A 24,869-nucleotide genomic window follows, 5' to 3' on the forward strand; every position below is an offset into this window, starting at 1 on the left:
ATTTTAGCATATAACTTAAATCACATAGAAGAGATTAAATTACAATTAGAAGTGGGAATAATATGTAAAACATATTTGTTTCTTCTAAATTAGTAACTGTTCTTTAACATAGTGTTTATACAGAATAATATTAGAATATTTCATAAATATTTTCTCTAGAAATAAATTTCTATTTGTATATTTAAGACACTTTTCTGTATATATGTTATGAAGTTTGGTAACCTCACTGAGTATTTGTGCATAAACAAATTTTAAATTACCATAACATAAGTGGATTTCACAGATATTAACAATTTGGTTTTTATTAGAAACTATGAGTCTACTGTATTTTTTGAAGTTGGCAAAAAGATACATTATGATTAGGTGGTGTTGTTTTTTGTTTTGTTTTTTAATCTAGGAATAGTTCCTTTTGAAATACTTATAAGGATGCATAATTTACAAAGTACAATTTTTCAGGTATTAACATTATTTTAGTTTTGTTTGTACTTGATTTTTATGTTTTGATGTATTTTGCATTATTTTCACATTGCAACATGTTTCTACATTTTTAAGCTAAAATAAAAGGGTGGTTTGTGAAGCTTTGTGCATTGTTCGTTTTGTCTGTTTAAACAACTTTAATAATGGAGGTGGTCAACTGTCTTCAGGTATAGTTGGGTTAGCTTTTCTTTCTTTTCTTAAAATTTATTTTCTCATTTATCACATTCTTGATAATTTTACATTGCTTCTTCCATTACATCTACAAATTTAAATCTGAAAGGAGAAGTTGACCCAAACAGGTTTTATTATTTTAGAATTATTCAAATATTGCTGCTTGAATTTGACTTTTTATACCAACAGTTATTCAACAGTTAATTATTAAACATATGTATTTTCATCTAAAAATTCATATGAAGAGTTAAATCTTCCTGTTTTTGATTAACAGGCTGTTTTTTATTTGTTTTATAGACTGATTTTATTTATTTTTTCTGAAAATTTCTTTTTATTCTGTGAGCTCTTTATCAAATCATTTATGAGAAATATATTTGTAAATTAAGATTATGCTTCAACCTTCATTATCTTCTTTCCATTAAAATGAATAAACATCAGTATGTCTTGTGTGTATCAAGTATGTCACATTTATCACAGTTACTTTCAAGAAGTAAATTAAATTTTTTTCCTAGAAACCTTCTAATATAATAAATATCTCTGTATCAGTTCTTATACAGAATAACCTATAAGAACTTATAAGTAATTAATGTAGAAGCCCTAATTTTTATTTTCTGGGAAAAAAAGACCAAAAAAACCCCCACACACATTAGAGATCCTATTATTACTGTCCTCATATAGTCATAGCTGAAGAATCATGTGGGGATCAGGAGTTATACCCCTGCTCTAGTGATTGTGTTTGGCTTGGTCAGGCCACATTTCTGAGCAAACTGGTAACTAGGACACAGGACTTACAGTCACAAATACACTTACTGATATCATCCTTGTGATGATTTTATCATAGATATTACTTCATAGTTTTCTATTTGCCAGTTACTGCACTAAGAAATTTACATTTTATTTTCACAGTGACCCTATAGTGAATGATGGTCTTTAATTAAAAATAAGCTATTTCTGACTCTGAGGCCTGTATCTTTACCTTGGCACGGCTACCGGAGAGGAACATCGGCCGCTTCATGAAAGGCCAAATACTTATTTGTGGTATTTGTGAAATTGATTTAGGTTTCTTTTCTCTCCTTGATAAATAAACTGTTAGCCTGAGATGACCAGCCAAGGATCAGTAAGAGGAAAGAGAGAAAGAAGAGGTGAAGGAGATACAATAGGAAAAAAATATGACAGAATAAGGAGGAAAAGTTGGTTAAATTTTATTGAGCATTTACCAAATGGTAGGCTTTGTTCAAAGCATGTTACATCAATCATATAAATCATATAAATCAAGTACAGATTTTTCACTATTGAAAGATGTAGAAATTAAGACTCAGATACATTAAATATCTTTTACAAGGTTACAGTGCTAGGAAGTAGAACAGCAAAAATGCAAAGCCATACATATCCTAATCTTGTTGGTAATTTCACAGCTAGGTGCTTTTTATTTCTTCTAAGATTCTACAATTTAAAGATAAAGGCCAATGGCCATTTTGTAGTCTACAGAGGGAAAAATAACACTTTGATTTATATGTTAAAATGTAAATTGAATACTCAATTACTTTAGAATATCACTGTTGGAATAGGAGGCTGTATTATTTTAGATTATTGCCAAATAAAAATTCATAAATAACAAGTGTTAACAGTAGGAAAACTTGAAAGTGGGGACACATCACATGAACGTATTTTAAAATAGATCACATAGCAAGTTTTAAAGAAAATATGCAACTTAATTTTTATTTTAATGAAGAAAATAGATTAATGACAACAATGGAGTTTTACTTAATGCTATTGATAGGTTAAAATAAGGATGGGAGTAGTCAGTAAAGATAAAGAATTTTGAAAAAAAAGGCTGCTATATGTTGCAAGAATGGGAATCATCTAGACCTCAATGTTGGTTAAATAATTTAAAATCTATGGACATTGTTAATCAGTTTATAGCATTTAAGCCACAATTTATTTCTGTATATTAAAGTTATAATTATATCTCTTTAAAATTGTATATTTTTTCAGGTTCTTGGGTTGATTGACCCATGCTAATTTGAATGGCAGTTTTAACTAAAGTTGCCCTTTTTTTTTTCTCAGAGACACTAATCCAGTTGGTTTTACAAAAATATCATGGGCAGAAAAGACAACTTTATGATATATTTGTCAATTTTATGATATAAAGTTTATTTTGTATCTCTCTGAATAAAGTATTTCCTAGGAACTTTTTGATAAATTTTTATTTATATAAAGAATTGAACTAAGATGTTTTTGAAATTATATAAAGTGCTATATAAAATATAAGTAATTTAGTAAATGATTTCCTGAGTTTTTGTTTGTTTGTTTTACTTAAAATAGTCATTTTACCAGTAGTATCGTTCCAGTATAGTTGCAGGAGTAGGCATTCACTATGTGCCTGTGAACAAAACCGTTGATGGTTATTTGAGTAGGAGGTTAGTAGATATAGGAAATAGATGAGTAGTCTTGAGCAAATGACTTTTTAGGCCTGCAAACAGGAAAAGAAAACATATTTATTTTTTGAAATGCTTACTTGAAAACTTATTTGTGCCAGCTTTTAAATATACTTTATTTTAATCAGTGTTCATAATTCATTTAACAAGTCTATTATATGCTCTTCATGCCAAGTAACTTTTAGAGTGCTTAAAACAGTTTTCTTCTATCCTAAAAGAGTATTGTAAAGAGATAATTCTACACAATCATAAGTCCAAAGAAAGTGTCTTCAGGTAGTTTTGAATACTCTTTTGAGAAATAATAAAGGGAGGGATTAATTGATTAATTCTGACCCAGGAAAATTGGTAGTAGGGATGTAACTTATCAGCTCTTTCTAATAAACTGTGAAAGAATCACATGTGGGCTAGAAGAGAGGATAGAAATCACCTTTGTGGCAAAGTGAATGTTTTGAGGAAAAACATATAAATTTTAAATGTATGGATTAAGTTTTAGGAATGTTAAGAATCATTTGTGCCCTGACCAGTTTGGCTCAGTGGCTAGAGCAGTGATGGCGAACCTTTTGAGCTCGGCGTGTCAGCTGTGTCACATATAGAAATTTTTTGATATTTGCAACCATAGTAAAACAAAGATTTATATTTTTGATATTTATTTTATATATTTAAATGCCATTTAACAAAGAAAAATCAACCAAAAAAATGAGTTCGCGTGTCACCTCTGACACGCGTGTCATAGGTTCGCCATCACTGGGCTAGAGCGTCGGCCTGTGGACTGAAGAGTCCCAGGTTCGATTCCGGTCAAGGGCATGTACCTTGGTTGCGGGCACATCCCCAGTAGGGGGTGTGCAGGAGGCAGTTGATCGATGTTTCTCTCTCATGGATGTTTCCAACTCTCTATCCCGCTCCCTTCCTCTCTGTAAAAAATCAATAAAATATATTTAAAAAAAAAAGAATCATTTGTGTGGCTGGAGTAGGGGAATGTGGTGAGAAATAAGACTGTGATCATAGGCTAAGTCATATTGTGGAAGACTTGGATTTTAAATGCCTTAATTCAGTGGTTCTCAACCTTCCTAATACCACGACCCTTTAATACAGTTCCTTATGTTGTGGTGACCCCCAATTTTATTGTTACAAATTGAACATAATTAAAGCATAGTGATTAATCACAAAAACAATATGTAATTATATGTGTTTTCTGATGGTCTTAGGCGACTCCTATGAAAGGGTCCTTCAACCCCCAAAGGGGTCGCGACCCACAGGTTGAGAACCACTGCCTTAATTGATCTAGATAGTGTTTACCTCAGTGCCAATAAGTAAAAGTAAAAACTTTCTGGATTCACTTAAAGAAGCAAAACAAAACTTGAAGTATTTTCTTTGTTTAAAGCAATAAAATAGACCCTTGGAATGAAGGATACCATGGAAAATCCTAAGGAAAGGATGTTGAAAATATAAGTGATATGACATTACAGTTTAGTATCACTAAATGATGGGGATACATTCTGAGAAATGCATAGTTGGACAGTTTTGTCCTTGCGTGACCAACACAGAGCACACTTATAAACATAGATATTGTAACCTACTACACACCTAGGCTTGTATTGTTTATAGCCTATTACTCCTAGGCTATACACCTGTATACCATGTTACTGTACTAAATACTGCAGGCAGTTGTAATACAATGGTAATTAATATTTGTATATGTAAACATCAATATAGAGAAGATACAGCGAAAATATAGTATAAAAGATAAAAAATGGAATACCTGTGTAGGCACTTACCATGAATGGAGATCCAGAGACAGAAGCTGGTCTGAGGGGTCAGTGATGAGAGCTGAGTGACTGTGAAGGCCTACACTGCTGTAGACTTTACAAAGACTGCCCCTGCTTCCTTCTGACAGGGTCAGATATAGGACATCAAACTTATCAGCAGTGCTCCTTAGACAGGGATGTGGGTTCAATGCTTGGAAATATCCAGGAGAACCTGGCTGGGTGAGGCATAGATCGCCGAAATAGTGACGGTTGGAAGGGAGTGAAAGGTGGTCTGAGGATTACTAGGAATAAGAAATCAAGATGGAGAGATGCAGGAACATGGGGGATGGTCACAGCAGTGGGGTTTTGGATACTGCATGTTGGAGCAGTGGTCAGATTAGGAAACTGTGGTACTCATTAACAAAGAGGTTTACATAAAAGCATAAAAAAGAGTTTCACATAGAGAAGGTATAGAACTGATGTAGTATTTTGGCTTTAGAAATTTGATTTTGGTTCCATTGATCCTATCTGGCACAAAAGGTTCTCTCTGGCGTTATATTGATAGAAGAAATAAATCTTGTTTATGCTTTATATCATTCAACCTGAAAATATTTCCAAAGTGTAGGGTCAGGCTGGCTATAACAACCACAGAAAACTCTTACTAAAGTGGCAGTGGCATATAATACTTGTCAAGGTAGCTCTTATGAGGCTGTGTCCTTGTGCAGGATCTCAGGTTCTTAACAAAGAAATTACAACAATGTTCTCTGAGGTCATCAAGCTAGGTCTGGGAGGGCTCTAAGTCCCTCTGAATATGGTGCACTGAGGGGACAGGCTCCTCTGTGCTGAAACAGGTCAGTGGCTGCCTGACCGTGATATAATTTGTGCTCTCAAAATTGAGCTGTGTGAGTGAGAGGGAATCTATTATCAAGTCCCACAGATATTGCTTCTGTTGGGGAAAAAAAAATTCCTCCTGAACCACATATCCTTCCATTTTTTACAGAAAATTCAGCTCCATTAAAATATTATGGGACTGCTGTCATGTATATGCAGTTCATTGTTGATCAAAATGTTGTTATATGGTGTATGTCTGTATTGATATACTGAAAACAGTATATTGAATAGTTATATTTGAATAGTGGTTAAAGCTTGGTTTCAGCACAGAATGAATACAACAGAGAATTTGACTCATAATTCTTTTTAAAAAAATATATTTTATTGATTTTTTACAGAGAGGAAGGGAGAGGGATAGAGAGTTAGAAACATCCATGAGAGAGAAACATCAATCAGCTGCCTCCTGCACACCCCCCACTGGGGATGTGCCTGCAACCAAGGTACATGCCCTTGATTGGAATTGAACCCGGGACCTTTCAGTCCACAGGCCAATGCTCTATCCATTGAGCCAAACCGGTCAGGGCATTGACTCATACTTCTTAACTTTGTGCTCTTACTGTCTAATATCAAAAATTATATGTCTACACTAGGGGCCCAGTGCACAAATTCATGCACCTTAAAAGGAACTGTGGGCCTCGAGGCTGTGGTGGGCACAGGGGCGTGTCTTGGTCCATCCTCCATGTCCCCATCTAGGCCCTCCCATCATGGCCCCCTATCTCCTCTCTGCAGGTAACCCTGCTCCCACCACCACCGCTCCCACTTGCACCACTTGCACCTGCTGACGGCGCGGAGTGATTTGGGCTGATGCCAGCAGCAGGTGTGAGCGGCAGCTGCTGCCCCAATCACCCCTCAGGAGCAGGGAGAGGTGGAGAAGCCCCCAGTGGCAATTGGGGCCGGCAGGCACTGTTCACACCCGCTGACAACACCAAGGGATTGGGACTGGCACCGGGTGCTGGCAGTGGGTGCAAGCGGTGGCTCCGGTGCCAGCTGCGGGTGCAAGTGGGGCTGATGCTGGCAGCAGATTTGAGCGCCAGGTGGGACCACGGCACACAGGAGCAAAGACTTTTCAGTAACCACTAGAGGCTTGCCCGTTGACAGCAACCAGTGCCCCGCCTTGGTCTCACGCCCCTGCTCACCTGCTCCACCATCCTGCTGTGGCTGATTCCTGCCAATGTTCTGTATTCTGCTGACTGCTGCTGATGCCCTCCATGTTTCTCACGTGCCGCCTGGTGGTCAGTGAATGTCATAGCGACCGGTTGTTTGGTTGTTCAGTTCGGTTGTTGCGCCATTCAGTCTATTTGTTTATTAGGATTTTATATAGAGAGATAATTCAGAACTCTTAAGAACTTTATTCTGTGTCCCTTCCATTCTTTATTTGTCAACATACTACATTAAGAATAAAATTATGAGGATCTAGCAGAGTAGCTAATAGTTCCACGATAATCAATGAAAGAATGTCATGTGAATAAAATTTTTACATAGCCCTGTAGAAGTTATAAATGCATACTGAAGAAGTGTTTTCACTAACATTAAGGGCAGGCATATGCTCCGGATGTTTTTTTTGCTATGAATAACTAATAACTGGTTAATACTAAATCTTACTCTGCAGAAAACTGAAGGACCTATTTCCATTTTAATTTCCTGGGAAGGAGACAGCTAGTTTTTAAGAAGTTATGCCAGTCTAATTCTAATGAGAGAAAAAGAAACACAAAATATAATCCTCATGCAGTAACTTTGTACATGTGTGTGTGTGTGTGTGTGTGTGTGTGTGTGTGTATCCTGAATTTATTATTGTAGTCTGCAAATATAAATTTTTTTGAAACTTTAACTTTTTTTTAATTGTTTTATTGCTTAAAGTATTACAAAGAGTATTATATATGTCTCCTTTAACTTTCTTTTGATATTTTTATTTATTTTATGTAGTTTTAGCCAATATGTAACATTGTAGATAAAAGAGAAAAATAGAGTTACAATAGAGGGCCTCTAGTTAAATGTTATATTAAAAACTCTTACTACCCATTACATTTCAGGCCCATTCTATACTACATAGCAGGGGGTATGTCATGTTGGGGTTTCTTGGCTCAATATTAACTCTAACTAATAAAAAGTAACTGCTGGTACCCAGAAAAATAAAAGATTTTATAATATAAACTAGAGGCCCGGTGCACAAAAATTTGTGCATCCCGGGGGGGGGGGTCCCCTCAGCCCAGCCTGTGCCCTCTCGCAGTCTGGGACCCCTCGGGATGACCACCTGCTGGCTTAGGCCCGCTCCCCGGGGGATTGGGCCTAAGATGGCAATCAGACATCCCTCTCACAGCCCGGCAGCCCTCGGGGGATGTCCACTTGCCAGCGGGGAGCAGGCCTAAACTGCAGTCAGACATCCTTAGCGCTGCTGAGGAGGCAGGAGAGGCTCCCAACACCACCACTGTACTGGCAGCCATCAGCCTGGCTTGTGGCTGAGCAGAGCTCCCCCATGTGGGAGCACACTGACCACCAGAGGGCAGCTCCTGCATTGAGCATCTGCCCCCTGGTGGTCAGTGTGTCATAGTGACCAGTCATTCCCAGTCGTTCTGCTGTTAGGGTCAGTTTGCATATTACCTTTTTACTATATAGGATAGAGGCCTGGTGCACGGGTGGGGGCCGGCTGGTTTGCCCTGAAGGGTGTCCCGGATCAGGGTGGGGGTCCCGCTTGGGTGCCTGGCCAGCCTGGATGATGGGCTGATGGCTGTTTGCAGCTGGTCACGCCCCCTTAGGGTGGGGGTCCCCACTGGGGTGCCTGGCCGGCCTGGGTGAGGGGCTGAGGGCCGTTTTCAGGCTGGCAGGTGACTGAAGCTCCCAACCTCTCCTTTTTTTCTTTTTTTTTTATTCTGGGATTTATTTACCTTCTATGGCTGTCACTGGAGCTGAGAGCCGGCTTTAGCTCTGAGGCTCGGCTCCAGCTCTGAGACCTCGGCTGCTGAAAGCAGGTATCTGGGCTTGTTTGGCTTCTATAATTGAAACACTGTTGCAGCTCCAGCTCTGAGGCCTGGCTGGCTGAAAGCAGGTTTCTGGGGTTTGTTTAGCTTCTATAATTGCAACATTGTTTCTTAGAGTGCAGCTCAGAGGCCGGTAGCAGCAGGCAGGGAACCTTGGCTTCCTCCATCACTGGAGCAAGCAAGCCTCCTGTTCACTTCAGCTGCCTGGCTGCCGGCTGCCATCTTGGTTGGCAGTTAATTTGCATAGCACCCTGATTAGCCAATGGGAAGCGTGTCGGAGGTACGGTTAATTACCATGTTTGTCTATTATTAGATAGGATAAAGATTTCATTATTAAGAACTATTATTTTTCCTTTGAGCTTTAGTAATTATATTTGATACTTCTAAAAATGTAACAGCAGTGTGGCTTTTTAATTTTGATATTGTAATAGAAAAGATAAGTGACCTGCTTGGGTAGCCCCATACTGGTTATTAAAGATACTTATACCTGGATAAAATCTGACCATTGAAACACAGCATTTCATAATAATAATTACATTAGATATTATTTAATTTATACCTAAAATTACATATACTTAATATTGATGGAAAGAACATAATTTTTAAACACTTCATCAACTCACCTGATAGGCTTTCACCTTTATTTTTATTCATAGTAATATTTTTAGCAAGAAAATGAAAGATTTGTTTTGTCTCAGGTATTTTTTTTTTCATTCTTCTCTTTTGGCAGCTAAGAGGTAGTTAAGCTTTAAAAGCTTATTCTTAATGTATACATGGTAGATCAGATCTTTGTACAAAGTCATAATGGACATAGATATAGGCATGCAAATATTCAAAATCAAACTTTCTTTTCAACAGTGAAGTACAAATGACCTGCTGAATGTTACTAGAAAAAATATTATTAGATATTAATTTCGTTTTTTATCAATCACAACTATTTAGAGTTCGGAAAACTTTGTATTTCTCAGGTGCCAGATATTGGTTTTAAATAGCATGTTATATGTATATCTTGTATGCTGTGACTTAGATGATCATCATGGTTTGAATAATGCAAAATCATGCAAGATGTGTGATTTTATGTGTTAAACATAGTGAATTGGAATTAGGAAATTTACCCAGAGATATTTAGGAAAAGAAGGATACAAGTCATTCATGTCTAAATAAAAGGTGTAAGTGTAATATGCATACTTAATTTCTAATTATTTAATTAAATGTTAAAATTTTTAAATGTTATACTAATTTACTAAGTAAATAATTTTTATAATGAAAGCTATACATTTTTATAATAAAGAGGCCTATATTAGAGGTAAACTGAGTAGAAAGATACTTTATTCTATAAATTAAAGTCCATCATTTTCCAATATCATTGTTGCAAAGCTGAAAAATCAAAATAGAATGTATTTATGATAGACAATGGAATATCTACTAGTAATTAATTTCTATTGTGTTATACTTTCTATATTTCATACTGTAACCATGCAGAAACCTTACTTTCTTTAATCTGGTCTTTTATTTTGATATTTTTCCCTTTGACTCAAACTGGCCTCACCTATCACCCTGACTCACCCACTTGCCTCTCCCTTGCTTAATCATTAAGCCCTCAGGACACTGAGGTTCTGGTCGGCATCCAGTAGTCTCAGAAACAAGGTCCTGGGTCTGTTGACTATTGAGAAGAGTTTTCAGTCAAACTAAACATAATATCTTGGCCTCAGTTGTGATTTAGCTCTAGATCCAGGAAAGCAGAACGATCCCACAGAACAAATTATTGTAAAATTGGACAGAACAACTTCATGGCTGACATCAGGACCAATTGCACTGACCAATTACCCTCTATCTTAGCCGTCAGTAGAGACCACAATACCATCTCTATTAGTCACTATGATTAATGATCTTTTTCCCTATATAACCCATCCCCTGGAAGCCATTGGGGAGCCAGATGTTTGAGCATGAGCTACCTGTGCCTCCAAGCGTGGTGCAATCTCCTTATGAAATCCTTACTTTCTTGGCTGCAAACTCCTGTTCATGTTTTATTAGGTTTTGTTGAGCTCAGGCAAATGAACACCTTCAGTTGCTAACAATACAGTAAGACTAATTTATCCTAGTTGCAGACATCAGTATTGTATTTCTTTCATTTTACAATACATTGAAGTCATTCAATGCTATATATGTTTGAATTCTGAAAATACAAACTTCAGTGATCATTTCTGTTAAAATGGATTGTTTTAGTTATTTTAAAAACTGATTATCTAGTTTTCTTTAGAGAAGCTTTACAACATATGTGGTAGTTTTCTAAATTTCCATTATGTTAATTTCAATCATACTGTTTCTCATTTCAAAGAAACAGTGTTTTAGTTGTGGAAGTTTCTGTTGTCATATTCAGAAACTCAGATTCTTTCCTCCATCATGCCGTCTATCAATGAATCCATTGTTTTTGTTACATTGTTCTTGATCTCTAACATTTCTTTTTTATTCTTTCTTATGATTTCTATCTCTCTGCTTACATTGTTTATCTTTTCTTACATGTCTACTTTATCCATTAAAGCTGTTAGCACATTAATCATCGTTTTGTTTTGTGTTTCCAAATTCCTGATCTGGTAATTCGACTCTGATTCTGATGCTTCTTCAGTCTTCTCAAACAGTGTTCAGGGTTCTTTTTTGGTTTGTTTGTTTTTTGTCTTTTAGTTTTGTCTTTTAGTATGCCTTGTAATTTTTTTTGAATGTTTCTTTTTCAAAAAATGTATTTTGTTGAAAGCATTACAAATGCCCTCTTCCCCCTCCCATTGACCCCTTCCCACTCCCCCCCTAGGCCTTCACCCCACTATTGTCTGTGTCCATGAGTAATGCATATATGTATGTAAGTACTTTTGTTAATCTCTCCTCTCCCCCCCCTCCCAGCCCCTTCCCTCTGAAATACATCAGTCTGTTGTGTGATTCAATGTCTCTGGATCTATTTTGTTTATCAGTTTATTTTGTTCATTAGATTCCACATATAAGTGAGATCATGTGATATTTTTCTTTTTCTGACTGACTTATTTCATTTAGCATAATTCATTCCAGGTCCCTCCATGTTGTCTCACAGGGTAAGAGATCAGTATTCCACTGTGTAAATGTACCGCAGTTTTTTAATCCATTCATCTACTGATGGGCACTTGGGCTGTCATTTTTAATCAAAATTGGAGATGATTTCTCGTTAAAAGGAAATGTGATAAATAGGCCTGTAGTAATGTAATGGTGAGGTGTGAGGGGAGGGCAAGTGTTCTGTTGTTCTAGGATTAGGTCTCAGTCTTTTGGTGAGCCTGTGCCCCTGGACTGTGAACCTCACAGTGTTTCTCAGCTGACTTTCCTCCCATTGGGTGGGACAAGATAGCCAGAAGAGCTGAAGTTCAGTATTTCCCTCCTCTTAGGCAGAAGGCTGAAGTTGGGTATTTTCCTTCCCTCAAGTAGATTAGGCTCTGATAAAACACCAGCAAGATTAGGCTCTGGTAAAGTTTCTCCTGAAGGCACACCTTTTTAAGAACAAAATGCTCTGGCATATTTCAGTGTTTTGTGTTCTTTTTTTTTTTTTTGCATTTCATATATATATGTGTGTGTGTGTGTATGCTGAAAACACTGCTTAGACAGTTTAATAAATGATAATTTTACTTAATTTTTCTTACTCTTTTGTTTTTATGCAATTAACTCTGGATTTATTTATTTTTTGCTTTCTCTTCACTTTGATCACTATCAGTAGCAGTTGGCTCTATTTTCAAGTCCATTTAATCTAAAAATTTAATCAAGCTTTTATGCTTTGCTTTATATGACATTGCTGCTATTGTTCTTTACCAATCAATAAGGGAAGACTTCTGAGCTTTCCTGTGTTATGCAGGTGGAGTAGACCCTGACACTCCAGGAGCTCTTAGAAATTTAATTCCACATATGTATCTTGGCTTCACAGAGAGCTAATGTAAATTCCTGTCTCAGAATATTCAATTTATGAATGTTTCATGGGTCTGCAATAAGAATTGTGCTTAAGCATTTTACGTGTTTTTTCATTTAATCCTAATATCTATTTGTTGTACATATTATTAGCACCGTTTTATAGATAAAACAACTAAATCTGAGAAAAGTTACATAACCTGCCCGAGCTTGTGGTGACATTACCTAAAGGAACTGGTATTAAATCCAGGGTCCTCTCAGTCCCAACGTCAGGATTTTTACCCATTCGGTATACCTATAACCATTGCTTTATTTTCAAATTGTGATTGATACGATGAGGCTGTAAAATAGCCTATAAGATTGTTCAAACGCAGTCTTAATGTAAATTATAATGACACATATGTGTAAAAAATGTGGTTATTTAAAAGTGTTGAAAACGTTAATTCATCTATGAAGACCAAAAGATATTTCACACTGAGGATGGTTAATTATTAAGCATTATTGTTTAGTCAGTAGCATAAAGATATTTGGTGCATGTTTAGATTGTTTTGATATTTTTTTGCTTAGAAAATAAATATTCCTTTACTGTGTTCCTTCTGGATTTATTTCTTTGTACCTCATTTTTAATGACTATGTCTTTACACATATCTGTTAATGACTATAAGTTAATTAAGTTTATAATATGAAGTAGTCCAATCCAGAAAATGCCCTTGTAGAAATCAGTGTTTTAGAAATGCTAGAGTGCTCGTCGTTCTGACACCATCTTCTAAGTAAATTGACCAAGAGGCTTTGTTGAGGGATATCTGTTATGGTTAATGCCACAATGCTCTGCTCCCTCAACCATCTCTTAATTGGGACAGAGGTGGAGACATGGTCAAAATACATCCAGTTCATTGAGCTACCTGTAACCTCTCATGTATGATTTCCATAAATGTCTAATCCAGTCAGATTCCTCTTTAAGAATTCAGGATTCCGCCCTAACCGGTTTGGCTCAGTGGATAGAGCATCGGCCTTCGGACTCAAGGGTCCCAGGTTCGATTCCGGTCAAGGGCATATACTTTGGTTGCGGGCGCATACCCAGTGGGGAGTGTGCAGGAGGCAGCTGATCGATGTTTCTCTCTCATCGATGTTTCTAACTCTCTATCCCTCTCCATTCCTCTCTGGAGAAAATCAATAAAATATATTTAAAAAAAAAGAATTCAGGATTCCTAAGCTAAGATCCAAGGAAAAGTAGCTACCAGAAACCTTTGCCATAAAGATACCCTGAAAAACACATGGAAAAGGATTAGAGCAGACGGGCTATGAAAAAACCAAAATGATGTGCAAGTAAGGAAGAGTTCTAAGAGAGCAGAAAAAACCTACTGTTAGCCATCTTCTAGAGCTTGCCAGGTTTGTACTATCGCTGAATCTCCTGATCCAGTTCATAGATATTTTAAAAATGAATTCACGTTTCTTGAGCTGCCAAATTGTAAAGGCAAATTATAAACCCCATCCTTATCATCTCATCGTGTCGTCGTCGTCATCATCATCATCATCATCATCATCATCATCATCACAGTGATGCAGATTATAAACCTGATGATGATGACAATGATTATGGCAGATTGTAAACCTCCCAATAATGAATGTGATGATAATAGAAAAAATAACAGAAGGCAGTGAAACACTGGTACTGCTTTGAGGCACACCAGGAAATAGAAAAAGCCATGGAAGGCAGAATTTTCTTAAGAACATAGGAACATCAACAAGTGACTTCCTGTGCATGCAGGCAAGGAAAGAAATCGGGGAATGAATATGCATAGTTTATTGGAGTCTATATGTTTCTAAATATTTAATAACTTAATACCTCTGAAACTATGATCTGTGGGCATTCTCTCTACACTATCTCAGAATATTCCTCCCTATGTCGATTCCTCTGCTAAATAAATAAATAAATTGCTGCCTTATTTTTCACCAATTGAAAGAACATGTATTGGATAATAATGAAGTTAATTCTATGGTGAGGGGAATAAAGTAAGAGAAAAGCAGATAACAATGATTTAGAAAATCAGAGGTGAAGAATTTACTGATATCTATGAATATGTAATTACTTTCATATTCTCTGAGCAGCTGAAAGATGTGTATGCAATTCATTTTTCCAGTATCTCTGCTGTCCTTGACTATACATTAATGTATAGTCTTATTACAAGTGTATATTTTTTAAAGGTATGGGTTTCCTTAAACCAGCGGTTCTCAACCTGTGAGTCGCGACCCCTTTGGTGGTCGAACGACCCTTTCACAGGGGTCGCCTAAGACCATTCTGCATATCAGATATTTACATTACAATTCATAACAGTAGCAACATTACAGTTATGAAGTAGCATCAAAAATAATTTTATGGTTGGGTCACAACATGAGGAACTGTATTTAAAGGGCCAGAAGGTTGAGAACCACTGCCTTAAACCAATTACTCTTGCTTTACGTAATATAGTCTTTTCTTTGTTCTCTTTAATTTTTTTACATGGTTACTTATAAAGGTTTAACTTCCATTCTCTTATTTCTAGGAGAAAATTCCAGTTGTTATTGTTGTTTTATATGAACTCCCATATTATATAATCTAAACTAAGATTTTGACTTTATCAGAAAGTGCTAATTGTTTTAATAAGAATCATTCAAAATATTTATAATGTAAGAGTCTACATCAAAACCCAAGGAAAGTATGTACAAATGCTAAATTTTCTTGTGAAATTGTAAGAGTTTATTAGTAAAACACTTAACTAGAGAAGCATCATAAATCAGATATTTTTATAACTTTAATTGTTTGCATTTTAATTGATTGACTCACTTTATGTCACATGACCAATCACTAATTCTTCTTAATTCTGCTTCCTAAAGCTTTTCAAATCAATTTATCCTCATTGCATCAATTTGGCTCCTCAACATTTCTTCTGCAAATTACCATGATGGTTTTAAATTACCAATATCCACAGATATTTAGCAAAAGTTGGTGGAATAGCTAAATAGATGTACAAATAACAAATTAGAGACTGTAGTTTGCAACTCTCATTGGAGATGGAATAACTTGGTATTAACTTTGGGCAGAATCAGCTGTGAAAAAAAGACTAAATAGTTGTGAAGATTGAACTGTGTTCTTATTTAGCATTGGTCTTAAGTACAGGTAGAAAAGTTTATCCATTTATTCTCCTTATTGCATTTTAGACAATCCAGTTCATTTTCTCCTTATCAATTTTCTCACCAAAATTTGAGAAAGATATTTACCTACGAAATAAAAAGGCTATAAAAGAGTTTATTAAGCTATTTAAGCAACACCAATCAAGACATAATACACTTTCAAAGAATTAATGACCAGTTGAGAATTGTTGATGATCTGAATCACATCTGGGAAATATTAACCCCAGATGGTTATTAATCCTGCACCATGTTATTAAGATGAAAATAAAAACATAGAACATATGGATTTTTAATGGTTGATAGATGGACTGCAAATTTTAAAGAATTTATACTAACCAGTCAAGCTTTCAAAAAGCATAGGTCAACATTAAATGTTAAATAGGTTTTTGTAATCTGTATTCTATACAATTAGTATTTTGAACTAATGTACCATAGTAAGCAAAATAGGTTCTTAAAATGTTTTGAGTGCTTTATTTTAGCAAACCTGTTGTGCTCGTAAATGTAATGCTTGACTTAGTCTTCATCTTCCCTATAATTAGTTGCAATGTATACTAAAATATTTTGATGGAATTAAAAAGTCTTTTAAATAAAAGCATGAAACTGAAATGTTCCTGCATTCTGCATACCACATTTAGAGAGGTAAAATTAAATATGTATTGTTGATTTAGATATCTCCATTTAATAATGTTATTCATTTAATCAAATTATATGCTTATCTTAAATGCAATGCTTTCTGATGCACATTAGAAGGGATTTCTGCATGGTTTCTTTTGAGAGTTGCTTTAGGAAATAGCCACATTATAAATTTTACAGTTAAAGAAATGGATACAGCAAATGTTAGTTATTTTTAGTCTTCCTGTTCATAACTACTGTATTAATTGGATGATCATAAGTCTGGTTTGCCTATCACAGAACTGTTTTATTTCTGTTGTTCTAGAATAATTATTAATTGTGCCTCTTCCATTTTTAAAACTGTCCTTGTTTGTAGAATAAATTTCATAGTTATTCTGGTATTTTGGGTAATATTAACCACATTACAAATAAATCCCAAATGTTTAATAATTCAAACACAAAAGAATGTTATTCTCATTCTTGTAGTAGTCTAAAGTGAGTATTCCCATCAGCTAGGAGTTCCTCCTCCTCCTCTCCATGGAGAAGATAATCCTTTTGAAAAATTCAGAAGTGGTAGTCCTGGCCAGGTAGCTCAGTTGGTTAGAGCATTGTCCTGATAGGCTAAGGTTTCAAGATCAATCCCTAGTGAGGGTCAGGACACATGCAAGAATCAACCAATGAGTGCATAAATAAGTGCAAAAACAAATCTATCTCTCTCAAAAATAAATAAATAAAAGTTCAGAAGTGGGACACAGTACTTCACATATTTCAGTGTTTACAACCCAGTAACATTACTACACTTAACTAATAGGGAGGCAGAAAATGTAAGTTAGCCTGGGAAGAAGAGGTAAGGATTTAAGCTGAATAGACTAAACTACTAGTTGTCACTTAATATCCTTTCTTCTGTTTTCTCTCATTACTGGAACCTTGATTTGAGGCAGCAGTTTGTCCAACTAAAAATTCTGACAGTTTCTAATGTATTTTTGCAAGTAGTTCTGACAAAACACTATGTTCTAGCTAATGAGATGAAAATGCAGATGTTTTGTGTTATTTCCAGGAGTGCTGCTTAAAATGACCTCTTTCAACTAGAGGTCAAACCTTTTTGACTGATATACTATCCTCTTGCTATCTGGAATAGAGATGTGTTGTTTAGAACTTCAGCAGCCTTCTTGAACCCAAAGGTGTATTTGAGGTTGAGGTCACACGCTAGGAAGATAGAGTTACCTACTGTATAGTCATTAAAATTATATGTATACTGTAGATTTCCATAATATTGGAATATTGTACTATATAATATTAAGTGAAATAAAGAGCAACATTTCTAATCTTCATTTTAAAAAATGTTTATACTAGAACAAACAAACAAACATGAAAGGAAATAAAACTACTTATTAAGAATGTTTTTCTCTAGGTCATGAGATAATGGGTGATTTGGTTTCTGTTCATATTTATATTTTTTCAAAATTCTCTATAAATATACATTTTATTATATTACATCATTCCAGTAATGGTTTCTGTTTTACAAAATATTGTATTATGGTTTCCAGTATTTTTTAATATTTCAGATCTCTAAGCACCAATTATAATCACTTAATGAAGAGTAGGAATAAAATTTGAATGGCGGAAAACATGTAAACATTCACAGATATTTTCTACCCTGTTGCCAGTTTATGCTAATATCTAATATTAATTTCTAGCTCAGAGTAGATAGTCAACAAATATTAAGTGAACAATTGAATAACTGATTAAACTGATTCATTATTTTTAAATAAACATTAATATTATAGAAAAATATACTTCACAAATTGTCATTTATAGAACACTTAATATGTCATTAGCATTGTGTTTAATTTAATTCTGAAATATTTATTATCCAGCCTAAGGTCTTATAGTATTATGTCTTTATTATTTCACTGAAAATCTAAAAAAGCAGATGAAACTTTTCTCATATCAAAACTATGAATATTGCACTTAAAGTGTACTGTTTATATTTCCTTATTTCATTTAAGCTTTATTTCCAGCACCTTGCCTTTGTAAAAGAAATAGGAATAAAAAACAAGGAACATAATCCTGGATATAGAGTCAATATACAAAAATCAATTTTATTTCTATATACTATTAACAAATAAAAATAAAATATTTTACAGTTTTTGTTTAATTTATTGATTTTAGAGAGAGAAAGAGGAAAAGAGAGATAGAGATAGAGATAGAGAGAGATAGAGATAAAGAGAGAGAGAGAGAGAGAGAGAGAGAGAGAGAGAGATTGACTTGTTGTTCCACTTATTTATTGGTTGATTTTTGTATGTGCCCGATCAGGAATTGAACCCAAAATGTTGGCCTATCAGGATAACTCTTTAACCAACTGAACTGCTCAGGAAGCCTTAAAAGTGTTTTTTGTGACATCAAAAAACACAAATGCTTAGAAATAACATAAAACTAAGAAAAGATGTATAGGACCACTTTGTATTAGAAACTACAAGTAGTCTTTAGAAAAAATAAAGACTTATAGAAATAGAAAGTATACATGTTCATGGGTTGGACAAATCACTGTTGTATAGTAATGAATTTTCTCAAAATACCTTATAGATTCAATAAATTTAATGCAAATAAATACCTCATTTAGTGTTTCTTTGTCTCTTCTCCTTTTCTAGTAAATAAGAAGTGTGCTGAAATTAATATAGCATAAATTTACATTTTTCAAGTGAACCAGGGACATTTAGTACGTTCACAATAGTGTGCAATCACCACTTCTATCTAGTTTCAAAACGTTTCCATCACCCCACACCCATTAATTAGTTCTTCCTCTTTCTCTCTTTCCACCAGCCCCCGGCAATGAGATATCTGCTTTCTGTCTTTATGGATTTACCTGTTCTGGATATTTTACATAAATGAAGTCATACAATGTGTGACCTTTGGTGTCTGGTTGCTTTCATTTAGCATCTTGTTGCGTTTTACTTATTTTTCCCTGTGTTGTAGTATGTACTAGTACTTTATTTATTTTATGAGTGAATTATATGCCATTGTATGTGCATACCATTCAGGCAATGATGGACATTCAGACTCTTTTCACCTTTTAGTTTTTGCTAATAGTGCTACGATTGCATATGCATGTATTTTGTTCAGTACCCGTTTTCCATTCTTTTGGAATGTAAACTTAATAATAGAATTGCTAGGTCATGTGGTAATTCTGTGTCCTACTTTGTGTAGAACTGCTAAGCTTTTCTTTTCCACAGTGGCTGAAGCGATGATTTACGTTCTCACCAGCACTGTATGAAGGTTATGATTCCTCCACATCCACACGAACACTTCTTATTCTTTGTTTGTCTTACTTTTGTGTGTGTATGTGGATATTGATAAGCTAATTCTAAAATTTTGTGCAAATAGTGAGATTACAGAGAAAACTGGAGGAAGAACACTATTTTGAGGCATTGCACCACAAAATTATTTATAACACATAGTAATTATCACAGTATGATATGGGTGCAAAGTAGACAAAGTGACTAAAAGGGCGGACTAAAGAATTTAACAATAGACCCATCATGTATTACATCACCTGATTTACAACCAGGTGACTTTGCAGTAACATGGATAAAATATTGTTTTCAATAAATGGTTGTAGGGTCAATGGGCTATGGAAAAACGAATCTGTCTTCATCTTTTGAACCAGACACCTGGTACGTGGTTCTGGAGACTCTTGGGCGGGGCTTCAGTGGAGGCCCAGGTCAGCTGCCACCTGTGTCCTGCCCAGGGCTACCTGGTAGGAGCTACAAAGTGATCTGCAGTTGGTAGCTGCCTGTGCTTGGCTTGGAGGCACCTGAAATAGGCTGTGCTGCACACTGAGGCTGGTTGTTACTAGTGCCGGCTGGGGGTCATTAGCAAGACTAGGAAGGTACATAGAGGCGGCCAGATGCTACTTGTTTTGGATTTGTGGACCTTTCACATATTTTAGGGAAGTCTGCACCTCTGGCTGAAGCCAGCCACTTGAGAGTAACAGTTGCTGAAAGAGGTTCTGGCCTGTGCTTGAGTTGAGTTGGGTGGATTCTCAGGGAATCAGCAGCTCAAAGCAAGTGGGTTGTCAGCAAGTAAATCTGTGTGAGGGCCATTTGAGAAGATCGCCTGGGACTTCCGCAGTCTTCCTCCTTACTGGACTGAATCCCTGCTGATTTTCCCAGTCAGATGTTGTGGGGACTTCTTTTCCTGGCACCGGTGCTCTGAGCTAGGGAGCCTGGTGTGGGGCTGGGACCCTTTGCTCCTCAGGGACAACTGCTGCAGCCCTGATATCCCTTCAAAGTCTTAACCACCACGTGTGGAAGTGGAACCAGCCCATTTCACAACTGCACCCTCCTGCTAGTTTCTGTGTGGCTTATAGGGGCTCCGTTATAGGGGTTCTGTTCAGCTAGTGTTGGGGTGATTCTCAAGGGTAGTTGTTCTATCATTTGTAATTTAGATGTAGTTGTAGGAGGAAGTGAGCACTGCATTTACCTACTCTGCCACCTTGACCAGAAGTTCCTAGCAAACTCCCTCATAATTGACTTTTGATTTGAGGACTCACGTTTCGTTTTTTTTCCTCCTAAAGAAAAATTCACAACTATTATCTCCTTATGTATTGTTTTCTTCTATCATAAGATTAAATATTAGAATGTTTCAGTCTATTCTGCATTTCTTAGTAGCTCTTTCGTATTTTTAAATTCTTTCCCTCCTTGTAAAGTAAATCAGGAAGCAGAGAGGATTTTACTCAAACATAAATGCATCTTTATGTATTCTCAACACTGGGGTGACTCTTGTGTCCAGAGACTCACTCTCTGTTCAGAAATGCAGTCTGTACCCAGTGTCCTCAAATGTGCTCTTCTGCAGCCTATTCCTTCCATATAAACCCAAATCTGTATTTGTCCCTGAACAGATGTTAAAAAATGTAATCAGAAATTCTAACGTAGCCACTGATATAGAGAGAACAGCAAAATAAAGGGGAGGGGTACTAATTACAATTAAAGTGTCTTTTATGCAATAATTTTTCCAAATGGATTCCAAAATTCATAGATATTTTAAATATTTTGTGAATGTGTTGTCATTGTGAATGATATAACATAAATCTTCACTGCAAAATTTGGCATCTGGGTTCACATGATTTGGTAAATTCTCCCTTGGCTGATGAAAAGTGTAGTATGGGAGAATGAACTAGTCCTCATTGGTGAACTAGGTAATGCTGCCACTTACCAAGTGCAAGGCAGTTATTGGGCAAAGTGTCTTATCTCTCAATGCATTAAATTTTTAATCCTAAACACTTAAGACTTCCAACCTAAAAATGAATAAGAAGGAAAAGTATTGATTTTCTAATGTTTTACATTGCTTGGGTTTTAAGAAATCAGTGTTTTTGCAGTTATCTGTTTTGAAATAAATATTGCTAAAGAAGAAAAACATATATTGAAACTGATACTTAATTGAAATGTAACCCTTAACGAGGAAAATACCTAGAAACAAAGTGTGGCCTTTACATGCTATCATTTTATATATATCATCCAAACTATTTTTAATATTAAAACAATCATCTTGGTCTACATATGTTTTATTATTTATAATGTGACTTAAATTTTGTTATTGGGAGTCATGCTAAAATAAGATATAGATTTATATTGAAATGATGAAAACATAGCTTATAGAATAAATCTGCCATAACATGAACAATAGAGAAGGATAGTTTAATAACTTCAGCAGTACCTTCCAGGCTTCATTTTCTCAGTCTCACTACCACTTAATTTCATTTGGGGAGTCATAGTAATCACTCAGCAGTTCCAAGTATTCTGCTATTCCAGTGTTTTCCTATTCATCAATTACTTAAATAATATGTACAAACTAGAATTTTTATGTGTATATCTAAGAAATGAAATTTTCGTATAATTTCAGTAACCAATTATGTCTTTTTGAAAGTATAACCTAATCAGGAATTATATATATATATATATATATATATATATATATATATATATATACACACACACACACACACACACACACACACATACACACACACACATTATGTAGTAGTTTCCTCCCAAGACTACAGTGACAAATTTTCCCAAACTGATTAGCTTAAAACAACAGTAAATTATTCTCTCACAGTTCTGGGGGCAAGAAGTCTGAAATTAAGGTATTGGCAATGTCAGGGTCCTCTGAAGAATCTTAAAAAGATTCTTTGCCTCTTAAAAGATTCTTTGATTACTTCTTTGCCTCTCCCAAGCTTCTGGTATTTGCCAGCAATCCTTGGAATCCTTGGATTGTAGCTTCATCACTCCACTTTCTGCCTGTATCTTTACAGGACTATATTTTCTCAGTGTGTCTGCCTCTTCACATGGGCATTCTTACAAGGACACCGTTAATTGCATTTAGGGTTTACCCTAATTCATTATGACTTCATCTTAACCTTGTTATATCTGCAAATAACCTATTTCAAAATGAGGTCACATTTGCTGGTTCTAGATGAACATGAAATTAGGGTGGGAACTATTCAACTTACCACATGTCAGCATTTTAATTTTCATAGTGATATAAAAGATATACTCACGATTTAAAGTAGAGCAAGTTACAGTTAAATATGTAGGTTGATTCAATATTAAGTCATTACTTTTGTTCAGTGTCTGCATCTTTCTTCCAGGTTAACATCTAATTTTCTGAGTAAACTCATTCTCACAAAGGAATTCTTGGAAAGCTAAGGAGAGTTAAGCACATAAGCATTAGTGAAAAACAGTTGATGGTAGAAAAACAGTTGATGGTAGAATAATTTTGAATTGCTCTTATGTCTTTCAGTATTTCATTATAAGCAGATCATTTATCATAGAGGATGCTGTCTTTAGTGAAATCAGAAAACATGTTAAATATAATGCAGAGAATAATAGAAATAAAGATATTTGGAAAATTTGTATATATTTTTCTAATTTCAGGAAATAATCTTAATTTACAATTTAGATATGGCCTCCAACAGCCCTTAAATAAATCTTGAAACATTTCTGAAATGATAGAAGCATGTAATCATTTTTTTTAAATTAGTTCTTGGGGTCTTATGGATGCCTCCCACTATTAGGCTTTGTTCTGTTTTGTATTGTGAGTCAATGGCAGTAATAATAAATTATTATCCAAACTGGTTCCTTTTGAAAATGAAGTGAACGCTGTTAATAATTATTCTGGTATAATAGGTATAAACAGGCATTTAATTCTGCTAGCTATTATCTATCTACTGATCTTTTTATTCATAATTGGAATAATTGTGCCTCTCAATGTAGCAAAATGTAATGATTAGACACAGCTTCCCTAAGTCATGCTTAATATGTCACAGTTATTGTACTAAGAAGGAGGAAGGTGCTAATTCAATGAGATGACTGTACAAATTGGTGTTATCTGTTTTGCATAATACCACAAGGGAAAAACTACATATGTAATTTTAAGAAAAGTATAAAGGCTACTACTGTCTGCTTAAAATTTCATATGTGACAAGTAAAATATTCCTGGGCACATGTCTTATTTTATCCCAGGACCTTGGATTACTACAAATGAAATAAAACATTGAATGGCATCAGAAAATATTCTGAAAGGAGAATTAATTGTTTTAAAAGAAATAATTTCCATTAATCTCAATGGTAGATTTTTTTTTTGCAAAGTATCAGAATTTTTCTTTTTTTGTTCTTCAATTTAAAATAACTACAAATTCAGTTACGTAAGTTCATCTGTTGAGTCTCATTTATAATAGAGCAGTGGTTCTCAACCTTCCTAATGCCATGACCCTTTAACACAGTTCCTCATGTTGTGGTGACCCCCAATTTCATTGTTACAAATTGAACATAATTAAAGCATAGTGATTAATCACAAAACAATATGTAATTATATATGTGTTTTCCGATGGTCTTAGGTGACCCCTGTGAAAGGGTCGTTCGACCCCCAAAGGGGTTGCGACCCACAGGTTGAGAACCGCCGTAATAGAGGATATGTAGAAATATATATGTTTTAGAGATATGTTTTCAGTGTTCATAAGTAAGAGGCAAAAAATGATAAGAAAAAGCAAAAACAATCAAAATAGAGGAAAAAAGAAGTAGTGTTACTGAGTAAGATGCTTTACATGGAGTGTTTTTACCACAGGAATAGACCCTGGCATGTGCCAGTGCAGTTAAGCATCCTATTCATCTCTGTCAGTCACGGCCCTTCAAAGACTGATTTCCAAGAATCACTCATTATGAGGAAGAGGACATGAGGAAACATTTGAAATAACAAGTGATTAATGGCATCATTACTGAGTCCTGTGCTGTTATGCAAAATCTATAATGTTTGTGTAAACAAAATGGAAAAAAACTTGAATATCCATGGATTACCACATTCTTAATCTTTTACCCAAAACACATTAATGTAACAGGCCACGGGTTAAAGATAAACTTGACTGCCTGGCTAAATAGGAAGTAGTGAACAGTATTGATTCTAACTACACGTTTGGC

At 35.3% G+C, this 24,869-nt stretch overlaps 1 protein-coding gene across 1 annotated transcript in view; it reads left to right on the plus strand.

Moving 5' to 3' along the window:
- The window catches only part of LOC102418510 (ephrin type-A receptor 6-like), a gene marked incomplete at its 3' end in the record, with an annotated part of 422,073 nt that overhangs the window by 76,382 nt on the left and 320,822 nt on the right, over positions 1 to 24,869 (plus strand). The window lies entirely within an intron of this gene.

The sequence above is a fragment of the Myotis lucifugus genome, unplaced genomic scaffold (assembly GCF_000147115.1).
Source record: "Myotis lucifugus unplaced genomic scaffold, Myoluc2.0 scaffold_469, whole genome shotgun sequence".
Classification (NCBI taxonomy): domain Eukaryota; kingdom Metazoa; phylum Chordata; class Mammalia; order Chiroptera; family Vespertilionidae; genus Myotis; species Myotis lucifugus.